Source organism: Anas platyrhynchos, chromosome 1, assembly GCF_047663525.1.
Source record: "Anas platyrhynchos isolate ZD024472 breed Pekin duck chromosome 1, IASCAAS_PekinDuck_T2T, whole genome shotgun sequence".
Classification (NCBI taxonomy): Eukaryota; Metazoa; Chordata; class Aves; order Anseriformes; family Anatidae; genus Anas; species Anas platyrhynchos.
In genome coordinates, this window is record NC_092587.1 from 157,457,630 (window position 1) to 157,479,776 (window position 22,147).

Genomic DNA, 22,147 nt, shown 5'->3' on the forward strand with positions numbered 1-22,147 from the left:
TTGTGGTTTAAGCCAGCCAGCAGCTAAACACCACTACCAGCTACTAGGAAGAAAATTAACTCTGTCCTAACTGAGACTGAGACTAGGCCAATAACACAGAGATGTTGGCTTTTGCCAATAATGCATGCACAGTGTCAAGGCTGTTTCTGCTTGTCAAGCTGCCCTACTAGGTTGGTGCTGCACAAGAAGTTGGGAGGGTACTTAGCCAGGACAGCTGACCCAGACTAACCAAAGAGATATTCCATTTCCATATTATATGACATCATGATCAGAAATAAAAGCTCTGGGAAAGAAGGAAAGGTAGGGGGAGAATAGGGCGAGGGAGGGTAGGGGAGAGGGGACAGACATGATGATGATGACAAGATTAAGAGTTATGACATTTGTCTTCCCAAGTAACTGTTATATCTGACGGAGCCCTGCTTTCCTGGAAATTACTAGACATCTGGCAGCCTGAGGGAAGTAGTGAACAATTTTCATATTTTGCTTTGTTTGTGCGTTCGGCTTTTGCTTTATCTTTTAAACTGTCTTCGTCTCAACCCATGAATTTTCTCGGTTTCATCTTTTCAATTCTCCTCCCTATCCCACTATCCCACTTATGGGGAGTGAATGAGCATATGTTAGTCCTGTTAGTTTTAATAGTTTTACTAGTCCATATTTATTTGTTAGATCTGGGGGGCAGTGGTGGGGGGTGTTTTGGAGGGGTTTGTCTTTTTCAGTAGAGTAGAGTAGTGACAACATATTAACTAAACTTGTACTCCCAAATATCCAGGAGCATTATCCCCAAGAATACTGACCATTGTCTAAAAACTGAGATCTTAGGCATTTTCTTTTCTGGTTATCAAATTGCCAGGACTCTCTATCAAATTGTCTCAACCATGTTGTCCTTTTTCCTAACCAGACATTTTTCTCTTGTCATCAACTTGCATTTTACCTAGCTTAATTATGAAGACATCTATTCAGTAGTTTTTAATTCAGAAGTTTTAATTCAGCCTTTGGTTGTCTTCTGTTATTATATTTAGCAGAAGAAATAAAATATTTAGCAATTATATATATGTATATATGTGTATATATATGCATGTGTGTATATAGATAGATTTATAGATAAATAGGTAGATATAATCCCAACTTGTTTGGAGATAAGAAATGAAGTGCTTTACCTTTTCTTTCCTAGTCAGGATGATGAAAAATACCAAAGAAGTCTCCAGAAGTAAACATTTTTAAAACACAAAATTATTAAAAGATGTAACCTCTTACATACTGAAAACTTGTAATTTGTGTGTAAGACAGACTAAACTGGAAAAAGATTGAAAACATGTTTTTCCTTACATTCTCTCAGTATTTGTTTTTTTATTCTTACCATTTCTTAGGCTTGGCTATTAATCTACTTCCTACTGTAGAGAGGTTTTCTTTTTATCTTAAGAATCTCTCTTTTTTTTTATATATATATATATTTTTTTTCATTTGGTCACTGCAAAATTAAGCAAATAAACTGACAAAATAAAAATAGGTTAAAATTTGGTACTACATGATCTAAAGGAGAAGGGTGGGTTTTTCAATCGTATTTTCTTTTAAGCAACAATCTGAAATGCAAGACATATTTTTTACAAGTACTGGAAAAGTTGTGAGCGTTATTTTTTTTTAATAGTCAAAAATCTTAAAAGGTCCCACAATACTGTTTTAGAAAGTGTTGTGTTTTTTGTTTGTTTTTGTTTGTTTGTTTGTTTTTCAACACTGCTATACAATGTAAACATGTCTTATAAAATTTAACCTGCATTCTATTTCAGAAGTTCTCTTTTTTAATTGTGAGGAAGATGATAGCTATGGTTCCAACATGTAATTTAGGACATTGGACAGCTCGTTGGTACCTTCTCAGTCATCTCACTAGCATCTCCCTACCGTCACCATGAGAACTACCCAGTATGATGCAAATTGCACATATAATTATTGATTAAAACTTTAATAATAATAATAATAATAATAATAATAATAATAATAATACAATTATTATTATTATAAAAATAATAACAACTACAAGATAAAGAGATGAAATTCATTTACACCATGTAACGAGTTTCCTTTGAAACCAAATGAGATGACAGTCCCCACTACACCTCTCTTTCTTCCATTTGGCAAACTCTGGAAAATTGTGCAGACAGCTGCTTCTGCTTACAGAAAAAAAAAATGTAAAATTATATTTAGTCATTGTCATTGGGTCCTTTTTTTTTTTTTCCTAACAAAAATAGATAGTTTTCCCTTTAGGTACATTTTCTTTTTTCACTGAACTAAATAACTATTTATTTATTTATTTATTTATTTATTTATTTTGGTACTATTCATGCATGAGCCTAAGCTGAATTTTAATGTTTATACACTTAATGGAGAATTGTTATTCTTTATGAAGAATTATTATTAAGAACTATTATTAGAATTATTAACGTGTTAATGTATTAAACAGCCAAACTCAAATGCAGAACACAATATGAAACAAGACTCAGAGATGAAGGACAGAGAAAATGCTGATGCAAAAGAGCAATTATTATGGAATTAATTTATTTGTTTTAAAATTTCATGGACACTTGATAATGGTACTCATACAAAAATATTTTCACAAAAGCATGTGAGTAGTATTACAATATAGAGGCAGAAAATAGAAGGATATTACAAAATAGAGGGGTATTACAAGAAGAAGAAATAATAATAATAAAAAAATATTTGGGTCAGTATGCTTCTGATCATGTTCAGATGTATCTACTTTGGGAAGATGGAGAGAACATGGCAACAAACATATCTTTCTCATATTGCATAACATACTTAGGTTGATAAATAATCTTCTAATTTCTCAGAGGGTCCACAGCTAACAGAATTCAGACTAATCTAGTTTGTTATTAATGCAAAATTATTAATACCATTGTGATAACGAAAAGAATATTCCAACTTCTTCACCTGGCTTGCATCAGGAACAGTGTAACCAGCAGGACCTGGGAGAGGCCTCACCTCAAGTACTTTGATCAGTTTTGGGCCCTTCATATCAAGGCCCAAAGGTGGTGACGGGTCTGGTACAGAAGTCTTATGAGGAGCAGCTGAGGGAACTGTAGTTGTTTAGTTTGGAGAAGAGGAGGCTCAGTGAAGACCTTCTTGCTCTCTACAACTACCTGAAAGGAAATGGTAGTGAGATGGGAGTCACCCTCTTCTCACAGGTAACTAGCAATAGGACTAAAGGGAATGGCCTCAAGTTATGCCAGGGGAGGTTCAAGTTGGGAATTAGATTATTTTTTTCTCAGAAAGAGTAGGTAGACACTGGAATAGGTTTCCCAGAGAGTCACCGTCCCTGGGGGTGTTTAAGGAAAGGCTGGACCTGGTGATTTAGTGGGTGATATTGGTTGTAGGGTAATGGTTGGACCAGATGATCTTGGAGGTTTTTTTCAACCTTAATGATTCTATGATTCAATATTTTATTATGGTTCATTGCAAAATTCTTGAACTTACAGTATTTTCCTTGCAAAACTGATACATAGATTTATTTATTTATTTATTTATTTATTTATTTATTTATTATTTATTTTGCTCTGAGACAGCCCTAAATGAGCATCTTACAGTAGAAGAACATTGTGATTTTTTCCAGGAACAAAGCAGGTGATTACTTAGTAAGCCTCTTGCGAAAATGTGAATTTGGCATGAAATGAAGAAATGGAATTTTGAAGATCCTCTATAGTAACCTTCACTCTTTGGTATTAGTGAATAAAATGAGACTAGTCCCAGTCTCTTTTTATTTTATGACAACATCCCAATTTATTTTTCAACAGCTTCAAATTTTTTCTGCAGGCTGAAATGCAGACACAGTTTTCTGGAATGAAAAATTAATTCCAGTTTGTAAAGTATTGGGAGATACAAAACTTTCTGTGAAATATTATTCTATTCTTTGTTATATATTATCTATAAACTAGGTTTTTAAAAGTATAGCCAACATAAACATTTTTTTCTGCTTAGTGAGGAACAGCAAAATACTTATGCTTCTTGAGGAAACTATGGTGACAGCTTTGAACATCACCTTTCTTTGAAAGTATAATGTAAATGGACTTAAACTGATGATTCTAGAACCACGTGTCTCACAGTATTATAGAACTAGATGTTTCTTCCATACTTGACAGACTTGACTAGCAAAGAAGCATTGTGGTTTGTGGTTGAAGTGAACATATTTATCTCAACATAAATTGCAATGGACTTCTGAAAGTTGTTGGTAAAGATCACAGTTTACGGTTGTTTGACATAGTATAAGCTTTTTCTATTAAGTCCAGGAATATAGGGATGAATAAAATGTGTACAGAAGAGACAGTAGTTTTCCAGGGTTCTCTTCTCTTGAAATATATACCAGAAAAGAATATAAGAATATACTTTTCTTTTCTTTTCTTTTCTTTTCTTTTCTTTTCTTTTCTTTTCTTTTCTTTTCTTTTCTTTTCTTTTCTTTTCTTTTCTTTTCTTTTCTTTTCTTTTCTTTTCTTTTCTTTTCTTTTTTCTTTTCTTTTCTTCTCTTCTCTTCTCTTCTCTTCTCTTCTCTTCTCTTCTCTTCTCTTCTCTTCTCTTCTCTTCTCTTCTCTTCTCTTCTCTTCTCTTCTCTTCTCTTCTCTTCTCTTCTCTTCTCTTCTCTTCTCTTCTCTTCTCTTCTCTTTAACTTACATTTTCACAATTTAATGAGATACGTTAGTCTCAATTAAAATCATATTTCATTTCTTGCATATCAATAACAGAATTAAAAAAAAAATAGGAAAATGGGTAGCAATGAGAGGATGTGAAAGAACACTGTGGAAATATTTGAGTTATGTATTCCCATAATTAGTGAAGTGCAACTGAGCTTTCTTTTTCATCCTATTTCAATCAGAAAGGAAAGATTGACAGCAAGTAATATTCACTGTGAAAGGAAAAAGAATTAAGTTAAATGAAATTGTACTTCTTCAAAAAGTGACTGTCATATTAGGAGGGAAGCAGGAAGTAAGAACTGTTTGAAGAATCCTGGAGAATCTTCCTAAATGAAAAAATCTCTTAGTTCTGATTAATAGCTAAGGTCTGTTGTTTTTATTTTATTATTAAAAAAAAAAAAAAAAAAAAAAAAGAGCGATAAACAGTGGTTTAGGTGATGTAGAACAAGGTACATTACAGTCAATAACTCAAGAAGTAAAAGTTATTAATTAATTCCTCCAGTGAAAACACATTTTTACCATAGTCAAGGAATCACAGATTTTTGTAACAGAAAAATACAAGAAATTGTGCCTTCCCTTAGAAATACAGCAATTCTTAAGAATAACCATAATATTCTTGAAATATCATAGAATCATAAAACAGAATCATAGAATGCCCTGAGTTGGAAGGGATGCAAAAGGATCATTGAGTCCAACTCCTGGCACCAAAAAGGTCTACCCAAAAATTCACACCATATGACGAAGACCACAGTCCAAACACTTAAACTCCAACAGGCTTGGTGCCATGGCAGCCTGTTCCAGTGCACAACAACCCTCTAAGTGAAGAACCTCTTCCTGATATCCAGCCTAAACCTCCCCTGTCATAGCTTGACACAATTCCCTCGGGTCCTATCACTGGTCACTAAAGAGAATAGATTGGCACCTACCCCTCCACTCCCTTTCTTGAGGAAACTGTAGATGAGGTCTCCCCTCAACCTCCTGTCTTCCAGGCTTAACAGGTCAACTGACCTTAGCAGCTTCTCGTACGTCTTCCCCTCAAGGCCCTTCACAATCTTAGTAGCGCTTCTCTGGACACTCTCCAAAAGTTTCACATCCTTTTTGTATTGTGGTGCCCCAAACTGCACCCAGTGCTTGAGATGAGGTCGCACCAGTGCAGAGTCGAGCAGGACAATCATTTCTCTTGGCTGACTAGCAATGCCATGCTTGATGCACCCCATGATGCACTCAGTCCTCCTAGCTCCCAGGGTATATTGCTGGCTCATATTCAGCTTGCTGTGAGGCATGACTAATAACTTACATTTAGTTTTGTGTCCATGTTTTTTTGTTTTGTTTTGTTTTTCATAATTTTCTTATTTAATGCATGTATGTACATGTATTATTTATTTATTTATTCCTGACAAAGGCAGATTGTTTTTCTTTTAAGTATTTTTTCAAACCCTCAAATTTGACTCACTGATCTGAGATACTTTGGTTGTCCCATATGTTACAGTGACTCTTAGAGTCTCTTGCCTTTATTTCGCAATAGACATGGGTATGTTCTTTCCTCTGTTTCAAGACAATTCCTGCTAGCTTTTTTTTTTTTTTTTTTTTTTTTTGTCTACAGAAAGACAGTAGGTAAATAATTTAATCAGAATAAATAAATATATAAGCTACCACAGAAATTATTTTAAAAAACAGTGATATTTGACCTAAAGCATTCTGAAGAATAATAGAAATTCAGACTACATCAATGTTAGCATAAGCATAATGTGGACAAATTAGTGTTCAAACTGAATTAGACCTCAGAGTACATACCAATGATTCAGCAATATCCTAGTAGATGTTTTCTAGTCTAGACTTTGAAAATACCAGCCAAGATGTATTACTAACACCTTCAAAGTTCTAACCTTGAAAAAGTTTAAATGAACAGAGTGTTCTATCCAGTATTATCATACATTATCAATTTCTTACAAAATGGAAATGTCTTCTATATGAATCTCAAGGCTAGTAAATTTGACACCTACTTCTCAGCCCCTCTGTAATTAGCATTGCTGTAAGTGCTAACATAGATAAACCAATACAATTTGATCAAATTCCAGTTTATTCCAATACAGGCTTTTTAAATATTTTTTAAAATACATGTATCAAAGTGTCAAAAAAAGTGTTTTTTATTTTCTTTATTAATAGGAATAAAATTAATATTTTTATATTCTTTATCAATTATCTTTAATTATTCTTTACCATAAGAAAGCTGTAGAATTGTACATTTGTGGTGAAGCATCTTTTTCAAAATATTTATAAAATGCAAAATTATATGATTTGAAACTGTGACATTATAAAGTATCTGCTTCTGTCTTAGAAATGCTGCTTTTACACAATAATAAAACTAGTATTTTTTCACTCTTTATTTTAATGTGTGATTCTGAAATTTTAGTTTGATCTTATACAGATAGATGCCTTTGGAATACTAGTTTATTTATTTGCAATATTGATTCTTCAGAGCTATATTATATTTTAAGCATTTTAATACAAACATGAGTTTCTTAGAGTTTTGATTTTGATTTCTTGGGAAAAAAAAAAAACACACACACACACACACAAAAAAAAAAAAACTGTCCAGATTTTATCTCTGAAAATGTTACACTTTTTATATTCTTTAATATATTATATAAGGTCATTAACATTCCTAAAGTACAGCCAGAAAATAAAATCTTAAAATTGGATTTTGCTTTTATATTTTCATGTAAGTATATTAGAATAAGAATAAGAATATTGCTACTTGTTCACTTCACTTCAAAACAGAAGTGTTTTGTTAAATGGCGATAGAATCACATTTCTAAATATTCAACAGTTGTATGTATTTAATCCCCAAAGCTACAATATTATATGTAGGCAAAATCCTATGATTTTTACTGTCATATTTTGAAGACTATTTAATCTATGAATCTAAGAGAATAGGGTTCTTAACAGCAATTATATACGGTTCTTAACAGCAATTATTTTCTGCTTTTAATTTAGGAGAATGTTATTGGAAAGCCATGTGATTAGCTTATAAATAATTTGCTTCATTGTTTTTGTTTTTTGGTTATTTAATTATTACTACACTTTGGTTATTTGGTTATTTGGTTATTACTACACTTTAATATTTTTTCTTTGGAATCTGAAAATATCTTTATTTCTTACACTGGTATCTACTGTGACAGAATGTTCTCTATCATGAAAGACAAGTATGGGACAATGTTAATTCAACCACTGTTCAAGGGCTGAACAACAACAAATATAAAATACATATTAGCACAGTGGCTTGTGTATGAAATCTGTTGTAATTCCTTTGGGAGCAATTTTAATTTGGTTAAAGCATTTAGAATTTTGTACCAATTTAATTTCATTTTCATTTTATTGCAAAATATTTTTGCAATAGTAAAATCAAAATTTATTTCTCCCTCTGCCCACTGGTATTAATGTAATATAGGGGAATCTAAAGGCACACGTGCTGAATAGTATATTAAAAGTATTCATGAAGGTTACCACAGAATCTAAATGTCTTAAAGTGATGAAATTTTTCAACAGTATTCCTTCTGCCTGATTTACAGTACTGAGAGCAACAAGTAATTTTTTCTGTCTCTTGTTGCAGACAGTGCAAATAGCTTTGTGTATTTTGTCAAGGTCAGTGGCAAATGCAACTGCCATAATGTTAGTGTGGATTTCTTTCTGAGTGCCTTTTGGCACTGGTTATTGCTGTGAGGGATTCATGCCCGCCTGTACTTCATTTCAGCTGTTAATACTGATTTGACAGTTCTTGACCCGTGGGTAATGTGTAGTTCATCCTTCCCTTCCCTTCCCTTCCCTTCCCTTCCCTTCCCTTCCCTTCCCTTCCCTTCCCTTCCCTTCCCTTCCCTTCCCTTCCCTTCCCTTCCCTTCCCTTCCCTTCCCTTCCCTTCCCTTCCCTTCCCTTCCCTTCCCTTCCCTTCCCTTCCCTTCCCTTCCCTTCCCTTCCCTTCCCTTCCCTTCCCTTCCCTTCCCTTCCCTTCCCTTCCCTTCCCTTCCCTTCCCTTCCCTTCCCTTCCCTTCCCTTCCCTTCCCTTCCCTTCCCTCCCCTCCCCTCCCCTCCCCTCCCCTCCCCTCCCCTCCCCTCCCCTCCCCTCCCCTCCTTTTTTTTTTTTCTCAGTACAGCCTTCTACCGTGTATCTCATTTAAGTGGAAACAGAATATTGCTGTGAGAATTAAAGACATTTTTTCATGTATTTTACATCTGTTATGTTTGAAATTCTTCTAGCTTGTCAACAAGACAATTTATTTTTTAAACATCATTTTGTTTTAAAATTCTAATTAGACAACACTAAAACATTGCAGGGTGTTTTCAGTTTTCAAACTCCTCGCTGGTAAAGAAAGAAAAAGATACACAAGAATAAAAGTTCTATTTTTTTCCTTTTCTGATCAAAAAGCATATTTAATTTAAAACTGTTATTTGAGATTATTATGAGGGAGCCAAAACATTGGAAATGTGACCTGTCTCTTAAATATCTATATAACAGTGTGAATTATAATGTCACAAATCTGGCACGTCTATCCTCACTCAGATCTTACAGAAACATTATTTCCAATGTGCGTATCACTTCTCATATTTTCATACACTTATTTAACCAGTTTTGGGTCAATTAATGAACAGGTATAAGTTAAGTGAATTTAATGATATTTTTTTTGCATGAATAATTTTTTAATAATGATTAATGGAGCTTTAATAAAGTACAATTTGAGACTCAAGTATATAAAAAAAAAAGATTCTGAATGTGTTGAATAATCCTAAAAAAAAATAAGAATGGGATTTTTCTGTTTCTAAAGTGAATGATGTGAAGTAGAATGAAAACAAATAAATAAATAAAAATAAATAAATAAAACTGTTTTGTCCAGAAAGAAAATAAATTAACATTATATAGAAAAATAAGATGAATTACGGAATACTGAATAAAGAAACTTCTCTGTATTTTTATTATTTATACTCAGTATTACTACAGGAATACAAAATATATTTTCCTAAATAAAAATTACTATTTCACTTTGCTCCAGGTACTCCTTACTGAGACGGTCTTCTATTTGCAGTCATTGCCACTCTTTCCTTTATGAAGTTTTAATGAACATAGTAATTGGAATCATTGCTTCTTTGTGAATTGCAGACTTTATTTGGATTTGAACATATTGTTGTAATAAATGGCTCAGTCTTCAAAATAGGACTATGATCAAAGTTTAAAATTTACTAAAGGAATAGCGGTAAGCAAACAGCACTGGGTGCGCAGGGAGTATCTGCTCCACCAAGACAAACACCAGTTACATCAAGCAGCTGATTTTTATGCTCCTAGGCTGATACATATTCATTACTACTTCTAAAAAAAACAGGGTTATTATAATTAATTTCTGGAATCCAAACTCTCCTCCATGCGTGTCAGTCTCCAGTGGTCCCTCTGGGGGTCTCTGGGGATCTCTCATGCTGAAGGCTCATAGTCTTGCTCCCTCTCGTCCTTCTCCTTTGTCCAACTTGGCTGTATGTCAGAGACTTGTGCAATGTCCCCTGCAAGCTTTGTCTTTTAGTGGTTCTTCAGCTCTCCCCTTCTCCGAAATCTCCTGGCCAGATATCAGAGATTTGCATAGTGTCCCATGCAATAGTCATAATAGTTAGCAGTTATTCTGAAACCCCACAGACATCAGAGACTTCAAGGAAAAACCTACAAATACATTTCCCTTCAAGCTCTCTATTGACACAAACTGCTAAAACATTCCTTTGCAAGATACAAGAATTATATATATTAACCACTCTGTTTTTCTTAGACATGTGGTTATACAAGGGTATGTAAGACAGAAGGTCACATTCATCATACCATGCGGCCCTAGCATTGTTCCATACTGACATGAATCAGATGAACATATCTCACACTGTCAAGAAATGTTCTATGATGAAGGAAATATTTGGAGAAGTATTATGGGTGAAGGTACATTAACATGAAGTTAAATTAAGCAGAAAAATGTTGTCATACAGTTATCATAGAATCATAGAATCATAGAATACCCCGAGTTGGAAGGGACCCATAAGGATCATCAAGTCCAACTCTTGGCACCACACAGGTCTACCCAAAATTTTAGACCATGTGACTAAGTGCACAGTCCAATCGCTTCTTAAATTCAGACAGGCTTGGTGCAGTGACTACTTCACTGGGGAGCCTGTTCCAGTGTGCAACCATCCTTTCAGCGAAGAAGATTTTCCTGATGTCCAGCCCAGTTGAAATGTAAGTTTTAAATATCAGTGTAAACTTTATTAAACTCATTGTTGAGTCATCCACAGTATATGGTCTATGCAATGGTAGATACAGTACAGAATATCTAGCCTTTATGAAGTTATCCAGTGTTTTTTTTTCTTCTTTAATGCAAGCTCAAGATAGTACAGTTTGGTTAAGATGATCTTATATATCTTATGAACCCTGCAAATATTTTCTGAACATTCTGTACACTCAGTAGTGGGGTATACATATATAATTACCTAGTGCTTTACAGTGTTTTGAAATGTCTGTGATGAATTAGCCTTAGTTAACAGCCCTTAATTGGTTAAGCTTAATGCAGGTTGACTGCTTACTAATTTCCATTGTGGACAAAACAGACATAACATGGGGAAAATTAATTGAATTTATTATCCATTAAACCAGATTCAGATAGTGAGAAACAAAGACAAAGATTTGAACAAAATTTCCCCCCTTTCTCAGGTTTAATTTCACTCCTCCACTCCAGGCTACTTCTCCATGAGCAGCCTAGAGGGTTGAGGGAAATTACAGTCTTCTTTATGTAGAGGTTTCTATCTGCTACTTCATTCTTCTCATACTTTTCTTATGCTCTAGTGTAGGTTCTCCATGGGCAACAGTTTCTTCATGAAATATCCGTCTTCACTGACACTGATCCTCCACAGACTGAAGATTGGATAGATGCTTCAGTGTTCTAGAGCACTTCCTCCTCTTCCTCTGACTTTAGTGTTCCCTCTATTGTTTTCCACCATTTTCTGTTGCCTTCTCCTCACTCCGGCAATTTTTGCCATTTCTTAAGCGTGTTTTCCCAGAAGTGCCATACAGTTGGCAGATGGACTCAGATTTGGCTTGCAGTTGTTCAACTGTGGATCTGGCTGAAACCAGCTGTGTCTTAAACATGGAAGCCTCTGAGTTCTTCCCACAGAACCTACCCTTTCAGCTCCTCTCCACCCCCCCAACTACTGAAATCCTTGTCAGCTGTGTCTACTTTGATGTGTTACAACATGATTTGAAGTATTTATTGCAAAAAGTCTCCAGCCATTGACAATTCCTGCATCATAGAACCATAAGATTGTATAGATTGGAAAAGAATTTCAAGATAATCAAGTCCAACTGTCAGCCTACCAAATTCCATTACTAAATCATTTTTCTTAGTCCCATGTCTCTTAAAAACCTCCATAGATGGAGGCTCCACCACCTTCTTGGGCAGCCCATTCCAATGCTTGACCACTCTCTCTATATGACAATTTTTTCCTATAGTCCAATCTAAACTTTGTCTGACTTATCTTGAGAGTGTTCCCTCATATCCTATCACTTGTCACCTGGGAAAAGAGACTGGCACCCTCTTTGCTGCAAACTCCTTCTTAGGTCTTCCCTCAGCCTCTTTCTCCAGACTAAACTGGCCAAATGTCTCTCCTCAGATGCTCCTTATAAGCCTTATTTTCTAGTCCCTTCATCAGATTTAATGCTCTTCTCTGAACACAACTGAACAACTCAATATCCATCTTGTCATCTTCAGGAATCAAGAGCATCAACTGGCACACATAAAAATGTGCTAAAGACATTTTAATGATTTTTCAGTTAATTTCCACTACTGAGAAGTTGTTCAGTGTCAAATGTCTAGTCTTCCTAAACTGTGTAATATGTTAGTTATGTACTTCCATTAGATAACAAACATTAGAGGAAAAAATGTGTATTTTTCTGTTAAGTAGTTTTCAACATACTCCATACGTATTTCTATTTCAAAGTCATGTTCCTATGTTTTTCTGTTTTATGATCTCTGGAAATTTTCTGCATAATGATGCACCTTTAATTAAAAGCAAGATAGGGTTTTGTTTGCTTCCTTGCTTGTTTGTTGTTTTCCCTCTGCAAAGGAAGAAGTGAGATTCTTCTCACTTCTGGACTAATAAACCTGTATTTGGACCTGAGAACATTACAGCACATGCTTTATATGATGGAACTACTCATACACACTCATAGAATCAAAGAATGGCTTGCTTTGGAAGGGACCTTAAAGATCAGCTAGTTCTGACCCCCCCGCCATAGGCAGGGACACCTCCCACTAAATCAGCTTGCAAAAAGGCCCATCCAACCTGACCTTAAACACTTTCAGGGACAGGGCATTTCTGGGACCTTCACTGGGCAACCTATTCCAATGCCTCACCACCCTCTAAGTAAGCAATTTCTTCCTTATATACAATCTAAACCTACCTTCTTTTAGTTTAAAGCCATTACTCCTTGTCCTATCACTCCACTCCCTAACAAAAAAGAGTCCCTCCCCAGCTTTCCTGCAGGCCCCCTTTAGGTATTGGTAGGCTGCTATAAGGTGTCCACAGAGCCTTCTCTTCTCCAGACTGAACAACCCCAACTCTCTCTGCCTGTCTTCATAGGAAAGCTGCTCCAGCCCCTTGATCACCTTCGTGGCCTTCCTCTGGACTTGTTCTAATACATGAATGACCTTCTTGTGCTCCAGATCTGAACACAATACTCCAGGTGAAGTCTCATGAGAGCAGAGGGAGAGAATCACCTCCTTCAACCTGCTGGCCATGCTTCTTTTGATGCAGCCCTTTATATGGTTGGCTTTCTGGTCTGCAAGTGAATATTGCCAGCTCACATTGAGCTTCTCATCCACCAGCACCTCAAGGTCCTTTTCCTCAGGGCTGTTTTCAACCCACTCTCCACTCATCCTGTATTTGTGATTGTGTTTTCAGAATGCAAATGAAAAACAGATACATTTTTAGAAATGTAAAACATTTGCATATTTAGAATTTATTAGATGCTAAATGTTAGACTTTTTATTTTATATGACATGGTCTACTTTTGCAAAACAATAAGTACACCAGATTGTTAATATATATTTATATTTCTTGTTCTGTTTGGTTTTGTTCTCTAGTAAAAGGATTTTATGAACTACATAATACATAATGCTGAGTTATCACTTCATTGTTTTTCCTTAACAACATCTTTTGGAATTAAAATGGCACTTGTTAGTCTGGTTTCAGAAATCACTACTGTGAATGATAAATGTCTATTCCTAATACAGAGAAAACCTCATTATATGATTGGCATCTTGCTGTTACAGGAAATAATGAGGGACAGTAATTGAAAAATGAAGACAGTTAGTATGATAGCTATGAGAAAAAAAAAAAGCGTTAGCTTTGATAGTATCAATTTAGAATGATGAACTTAAATGGTTTTGAGAATAATAATTTATATTTTACTTACAGAAAGACATTTTGTTACAAATGAACATACTGCTAATCACAAAGTAGCATCTGAAATATTGTTACAGAGCAGTAAATTGAGAATAAAGAGAAAAAAAATATATATTTTTTTTCAGACATAGTGCTCACCTGCCTGGTGCATCTTGTGACCATTTCAGAAAGCAATACAGACAGAAAATTGTTTCCTTTCTTTGCTGAGACCTCCAAATGTATCCTGTAAAATTTTACACTCTGATATTCTCTTCTGCCCCACCTTTGCACATAAATAACATGAATCCTTACTCTCATGCTACGAAGACCTTTTTAGTAAATACTGTGAGTAGAGTGCTCAAACAATCAAAAGTATCTTGGGAATTGTGTGCAAATACTGTTTAGTAAGTGTCAACTCACTTGTGTGGATATGATCAATATCCACTAGAAAACTAAATATAAAAACTGTAACTACATCATACTAGTTGAACTGAACAAGTCAAATCTGTTAGGCAATCACAGAAAAGTGTAAGCACAGTAACTGTAATATCATTAGAAGAATACCTTAAAATAGAGATTCTATTTTCTATATTGTGCCAGGTTTTTATGAATAGTATTTATGGTATATCGACTTACAGTTTACTTTGACATTGTGTGATTTAGAAAGATATCACAGGTTCTTTCAAAGTGTTACATAAATCACAGAGAGATGAAGGACAAGGAAACAGCACAACTGCTTGTAACTGCAAGTAGTGGTGCAAATCTCCCACTGCATCTTAGAATCATAGAATGGTTTCAATTTGAAGATCATTTTAAAGATCATCTAGTTACAACATCCTGCTGTGGACAGGCACAGCTTCCACTAGATCAGGTTGCTCAAAGCCCCATCCAACCTGGTCTCAAACACTTTCAGCAATGGTGCATCCACAGCTTCTATAGGCAACCTGTGCCTCACTACCCTCTGGGTGAAGAATTTCTTCCTGTTACCTAATCTAAACACACCCTCTTTCACTTTTAAACCATTATCCCTTGTCCTACCACTGCAGGCCCTGGTAAAAAAATCTCTTTTTTTGTCTTTTTTATAAGCCCCTTTTCAATTATTGAAAGGTTGGAATAAGGTCTCCGTGGAACCTTGTCTTTTCCTGCTGAACAACCCCAACTCTCACTGACTGCTTCAACTGTACAGTAAGATATAGCTAATAGTTCAATTAATTTTGTGAATTTCTTACTGTATTGTGTTTATGTGGCAAGGTTTTAGTAGTGGGGGGCTGCACGGGTGAGGAAGAAATGTGAAGGAGTGAACAAGCAGATTCATGAGGTTTAAATGCCTATTGCTAATCCACAATCACTATAAAGTACAGTGAATATAACACACGTCCTCTTATTTTAGTTGTATTTTGTTTCCTTGTTTTCTTTTTGAACAACCGACCATATATTGTCTTTTGTGACTATGACAGTAGAATTCACTAAAACATCTTGTAAAAGGGTTTTACAATATCATATCAGTGTTACTGTCATAAATATTAGTACTGAACTTTTTACTTCACTCCTGTTGATCCATATAACATAATTTGTTTTATATCCATAAACTAATTAATCTAATGCTATCCAAAATGTAACTGTGCTCCTTTTACAAGCTTTTTTCAGGCAGATTCCAGTTGTTTCCAGCCATATGATTTCCTTCATCCTACGCTCTACTGATAACTCTTTGAAGTCATGTAAAATCTACACAAGCCGAAAGAGGGTCAGAGACACATAAAAAAGGGTTATGTCCCAATCCAAATCCTGATTTAATTCATATATTTTGAAATGCCAGGAGCAAGTTAGATGATTATATTGAAATCTGAAAGGCACAGATTTCTCCAGCCTTAACAAACCTTGTTCATGCATGCTTGCTAACGTTATCACAAATGTTAAGGTCTTTTCAATGTTTTGATCAAAAAATTCTATTATTTACTTTGAAAAGAACCTTTGGAGGTAATTTTTTTCTAAGCCCCAGTTCAAAACCAAGACAATACAAAAGTTACATTGGGCTTCTTAGTGTTGTTTTTTTTTTTTTTTTTTTGCAGTCAAATACTCCAGATACAGTCTCATAAATGCTCAGTAGAAAATAATTATTTCCCCTGATCCACCTATTGACCTAATCCAGTATGCAGCATTACCATGAAGAATGATGATTGATGGTCAACTTGTATACTGGGACCCCAAGATCCTTTTTAGCAAAGAAGTTATCTATTCCACTAGTCCCCAGAGTCTTTATACGTGAGGTTTTCTATCCCATATGCAGTACTTTGTACCTTGTCTTACAACTTCAGCAGGTTCCTGTAGTTCCAGCACTTAGGCTTCCTGGGATCCCTCTGAATAGCAGCAGCCTTTTCCTCCAGTGTATCAGGAACATTTCACAGCCCTTCCACAACGTGATCTCAGCCACAAATCTATCAAGGGTGTTGTTCATTCCATTGATGAGGTTACTGATGAAGACTTTAAACAGTTCTTGTACCATTATTAACTCCTGAGAGTAAAACATCAAAATCTGCTAAACTGTTTCCAGTTAGACTTCAAAATGCTGACCAATACATCTTGACACCAACAGTGTAGTAGGATATCCATCCAGTCTATATCTCCTCAATCTCCTACAAGGGATGCTATAAGGCACAATAGCTAAAGCCTCAATGAAGGCAAAGTAAATGATACCCAATGCTTTGCCTTCATCCGTGGATCCAGTGACTTGGGAAGTGTAAGAACAGACCTTGCCAGTAAAGATTCAAACAAGAAGGACATTAAGTACCTTGGCCTTTTTTGTGTTCTTTTTGTTCCACCCACTCTATCCATAAGTATGTTCACATTTTCCTTTACCTTCCCTTTGGAGTCAATGTACATATTCTTGCTTCCTATCACATCTCTTGTGAGTTTCAAGTGCCTTCTTAATACCATCCTTGTACATCCAGAGACAGTAGTTTAGTCATCTTTGATAGCTTCCAATTTACATTTTTTTCCTTTATAATTGTAAGCTGTGTTAGGTGTCGCGTTAAGAGGTGTAGCTGATTAACCGTTACAGGCCCTGTCAGATTCAGAGTACTGAACCAGTCGGACATTCACCAAAAACACATTAACCGTCTGGGGGTCCATTCAGACATTCACCAAAAACGCATTAACCGTCTGGGGGTCTGGTTGGATTCAGAACACTGAACTATCACAGATAACCACCCTCACCCTAGCTGCACTTAATGAGAGCTATCACAATGCAATCAAGTATGGTTTATTACAGCAACAGATAATCAGGTTCTTTTGGATTGCCGGCGATAGTGACTATCTGCAAAAGCAAGCTAGTATGCATGAAATACACAGGTGTTATAGGTGTTACAGATGTTACAGGTGTTATAGGTGTTGTAGGTGTTACAGATGTTATAGATGTTATAGATGTTACAGATATCACACAGAATCACAGAATTTCTAGGTTGGAAGAGACCTCAAGATCATCGAGTCCAACCTCTGACCTAACACTAACAGTCCCCACTAAACCATATCCCTAAGCTCTACATCTAAACGTCTTTTGAAGGCTTCCAGGGATGGTGACTCAACCACTTCCCTGGGCAGCCTGTTCCAGTGCCTAACAACCCTTTCAGTAAATAAGTTCTTCCTAACATCTAACCTAAAACTCCCCTGGCGCAACTTTAGCCCATTCCCCCTCGTCCTGTCACCAGGCACGTGGGAGAACAGGCCAACCCCCACCTCACTACAGCCTCCTTTAAGGTATCTGTAGAGAGCGATAAGGTCGCCCCTGAGCCTCCTCTTCTCCAGGCTGAACAAGCCCAGCTCCTTCAGCCGCTCCTCGTAGGACTTGTTCTCCAGGCCCCTCACCAGCTTCATCACCCTTCTTTAGACCTGCTCAAGCATCTCGATGTCCTTCTTGTAGTGAGGGGCCCAAAACTGAACACAGTACTCGAGGTGCGGCCTCATCACAGCAGAGTACAGGGGGACGATCACCTCCCTAGCCCTGCTGGTCACACTGTTTCTGATACAAGCCAGGATGCCGTTGGCCTTCTCGGCCACCTGGGCACACTGCTGGCTCATATTCAGCCGACTGTCCACCATCACTCCCAGGTCCTTCTCTGCCTGGCAGATCTCCAACCACTCATCTCCCAGCCTGTAGCTCTGCTTGGGGTTATTGCGCCCCAGATGCAGGACCCAGCACTTGGCCTTGTTGAAATTCATGCAGTTGACCTCAGCCCATCGGTGCAGCCTATCCAGATCCTCTTGCAGAGCCTTCCTACCCTCGAGCAGATCGACACACGCGCCTAACTTGGTGTCATCTGCAAACTTACTGAGGGTGCACTCAATGCCCTCATCCAGATCATTGATGAAGATGTTAAAGAGGACCGGCCTCAGCACTGAGCCCTGGGGGACGCCACTAGTGACTGGCCTACAACTGGACTTGACTCCATTTACCACAACTCTTTGGGCCCGGCTATCCAGCCATTTTCTAACCCAACAAAGCGTGCGCCAGTCCAAGCCAAGAGGAGCCAGTTTCTTGAGGAGAATGCTGTGGGAGACGGTGTCAAAAGCCTTGCTGAAGTCAAGGTAGACCACATCCACAGCCTTTCCCTCATCCACCCAGCGCGTCACTTTGTCATAGAAGGAGATCAGGTTCGTCAAGCAGGATCTGCCTTCCATAAACCCATGCTGACTGGGCCTGATCACCTGCTTGCCCTTCAAGTGCTGCATGATGACTCCCAAGAGGATCTGCTCCATGAGCTTCCCTGGTACTGAGGTCAAACTGACAGGCCTGTAGTTCCCCGGGTCAGCCCTCTGGCCCTTCTTGTAGATGGGCATCACATTCGCTAGCCGCCAGTCAGCTGGGACCTCCCCCGATAGCCAGGACTGCTGATAAATGATGGATAGGGGTTTGGCCAGCTCCTCTGCCAGTTCTCTCAGTACCCTCGGGTGGATCCCATTCGGCCCCATCGACTTGTGCACATCCAAGTGCTGTACCAGGTCACCAACCAGTTCTTCGTGGATGGTGAGGGCCACATCCTGCTCCCCGTCCCCTTCCACCAGCTCAGGGTACTGGGTATCCAGAGAACAACCGGTATTGCCGCTAAAGACTGACGCAAAGAAGGCATTGAGCACCTCCGCCTTTTCCTCATCTCTTGCAACTAAGTTTCCCCCCGCATCCAGTAGAGGATGGAGATTCTCCTTAGTCCTCCTTTTTGTGTTGATGTATTTATAAAAGCGTTTTTTGTTATCTTTAACGGCAGTAGCCAGATTGAGCTCCAGATGAGCTTTGGCCTTCCTAATTTTGTCCCTGCACAGCCTCGCTACATCCTTATAGTCCTCCCTAGTGGCCTGCCCACTTTTCCAAAGATTATAAACCCTCTTTTTTCTCCTAAGCTCAAGCCACAGTTCTCTGTTGAGCCAGGCTGGTCTTCTTCCCCGCTGGCTCATCTTTGGGCACATATGTTAGATGTTATAGATGTTACAGATGTTATATGTGTTGTAGGTGTTACAGGTGCGCAGCCTAGAAATAAACGCGTTAAAAGATTATAAGCAAGTATTCAGATCTCACCCAAAGGTGTCCCAATGGGGGGGGAAGAGAGGCTCAGCCCGTCGACTGATCCCAGGAGTCAGGAGGTCCTAAGGATGTTGTATGTCCTTGGGATGGTATCTCCCCTGATGGTGGTATCTTCCCTAACATCCCCTCTCTCTTGGGCCAATTTATATTATTTTCTATCTTTTAGGTGGAGCTTGAGTGGCTCTAGTCAAGCATATCTTAGTTATGATTGGTGTAAATTTTTCCCGTCTCCGTTTAAAGTAATAGGCTCCGAGAAATTCAGAGCGCATGCTCAGTGAGGGGTGGTTGCACCTTGGAGGCGGGTAGCTTTTGGGATGGAGGTGTGTTTTGGTATTATAATGATATTATAATGAGCAAAAAGTACACTAGGGTACAGCATTTGTCAAAACATGACAAGTCTTTGGCTTAGGGTGGTAAAAAGTGCAGCTTTGTGCACAAGAACAATTGAGACCCCACCTGATTACAGAGCCTAGCTGTGGTGTCTCCACTCTACTCCACACTCCGTGGTGTTCCTTAGAGCTAGCACATCAAGTTTCCCCAGCATGATAGCATCTAAGGTTGTGAGCCTAGGGAACGCTCAGGTAATGTAGTTATGCCCTACCCTGAAAGCCTCTTCAATGCTGTACCTTTTCCTTAAAAGTGTGAATGTTAGTTTTATTCTCCTAGTTACTTCAGGCATTTACACCACATTAGGAGTTACTTGTTTGGTTAGCTGTCCTCCTGAAATCACTGATTGTTTTGTTGCACATCAGCACCAACCATTCTTGTGCAGCATGGATGCTGACATTGAAAATCAGTTCATTGAAAACAGTTCCGCTGAGCAACTTTGGCTTTCAAAATAGCCTACTACAAGATTCTGCTTTTTTGTCCCTTAACAAACTAAAATCTACACTTCTGAAGGTCATGGTTTATTTTGCTACATGTTTTGCTCACTTTCCTAAAGTTCTTAGATCTCACTATCTTGGGATCACTGCAGTTGAAGCTGCTATTGAATATCACATCAGTCGCAGGTTCAGCAAACTGTTTCTTCGTGTTAATTTATTCCAGCATTTATTGCAAAATATTGTCCTCAGTCCCTTAGAGAAATGTCCTGGTATTTTGCATACCAATACGTTGTCCTTCTGGCAGGTGCCCAAGTGGTTAGAGTCCCCTATGAGAACCACCATTTACAACTGGGAGACTTCTATCAGTTGTTTAAAGAGGACTTAGCTGTTTCTTCTCTTTGATCGAGCTATCTGTACAAATATTCATGTCTCCCTTTTAACTGTCCTCTCTCATACCAACCCACATGATTGCATGTTTGTTTCCATAATATCAGAGTTTAACACACATACACACAAAAAGGAAAAGTGCAGCACAAAAACATAAATTAAACATTCTACTATAAAGCTGTATATGGTTTAAATGGCAAGGTTTTGGTAGAGGGGTTGCAGGGGTGGCCTCTGTGAGAAGAATCCAGAAGCTGCCCCATGATAGGTAAGGGCCAGTTTCAGACGGTTCCAAAGGACTGTCCAGAGCCAAGACAATAAGTAACATTGTTTTCACCTCTGTGAGAGCAGATTTAAGAAAGGGAAAAATTCTGCACAACAGCAGCTGGGAGAGTGAGGAGTGAGAAATAGCCCTGCAGACACCAAGGTCAGTGAAGAAGGAGGGGGAGGAGGTGCTCCAGGTGCCATGGCAGAAGTTCCCCTGTGGCCTGTGGAGAGGCCCCTGGTGGAGCAGAGTGTCGTCCTGCAGCCCATACCATACCATAGTGGAGCAGATCTCCATGCTGCAGCCCATGGAGGAGCCCAAGGTAGAACACATGTATCATACGTGAAGGATGCTGTGGCCTGTGGAGAACCCCTGCCAGAGCAGACTCTGGGCCAGACCTTTAGCCCATGGAGAGGAGCCCATGCAGGAACAGGTGACCTGGTGGGAACTGCTGCCTGTGGGGGACCTATGCTGGGGCAGTTTGCTCCTGACAGAAGGACCCGATGGCACAGACCTCTATTTAGAGCAGTTCTTGAACAGCTGCTGCCTGTGGGAAGCCCAAGCATGATCAGTTCAGGAAGGATGGAATCCTGTGGGAGGAACCCCATGTTGGAGCAGGGGAAGAGAGTGACCATGAAGGAACGGCAGAGACAAAGCATTAGGTACTGACGGCAACCCCAATTCCCTCATTCCCCAGCACCACTTGGGGGTAAGACGTAGAGGAGTGTTGATGGGGGAAGGTGATTTTAGTTTGTGTTTCTCACAGCTCTAGCCTGTTAGTAATAGGTAATAAATTTCATTCATCTCTGTATGCTGAGTCTGTTTTGCCTGTGATGAAAATTGGTGAGTGATCTCCTTGTTCTTATCTCGATCCCTGAGCCCTTTCCACATTGTGTTTTCTCCCCCCTTTCCCTTTGAGATTGTGGAGCTCAGTTGCCCAGATGAGTAAAA

At 38.1% G+C, this 22,147-nt stretch overlaps 1 protein-coding gene across 1 annotated transcript in view; it reads right to left on the bottom strand.

Annotated features, from left to right (window-relative positions):
- The window catches only part of LOC140001296 (uncharacterized), a 739,961-nt gene extending 720,111 nt beyond the window's left edge, over positions 1–19,850 (bottom strand). The window contains exon 1 of the mRNA XM_072032461.1: positions 19,718–19,850. The gene's annotated coding sequence lies outside the window, so the exon portion shown is untranslated. The remainder of the gene's footprint in view (positions 1–19,717) is intronic.
- Positions 19,851–22,147: the final 2,297 nt, after the last annotated feature.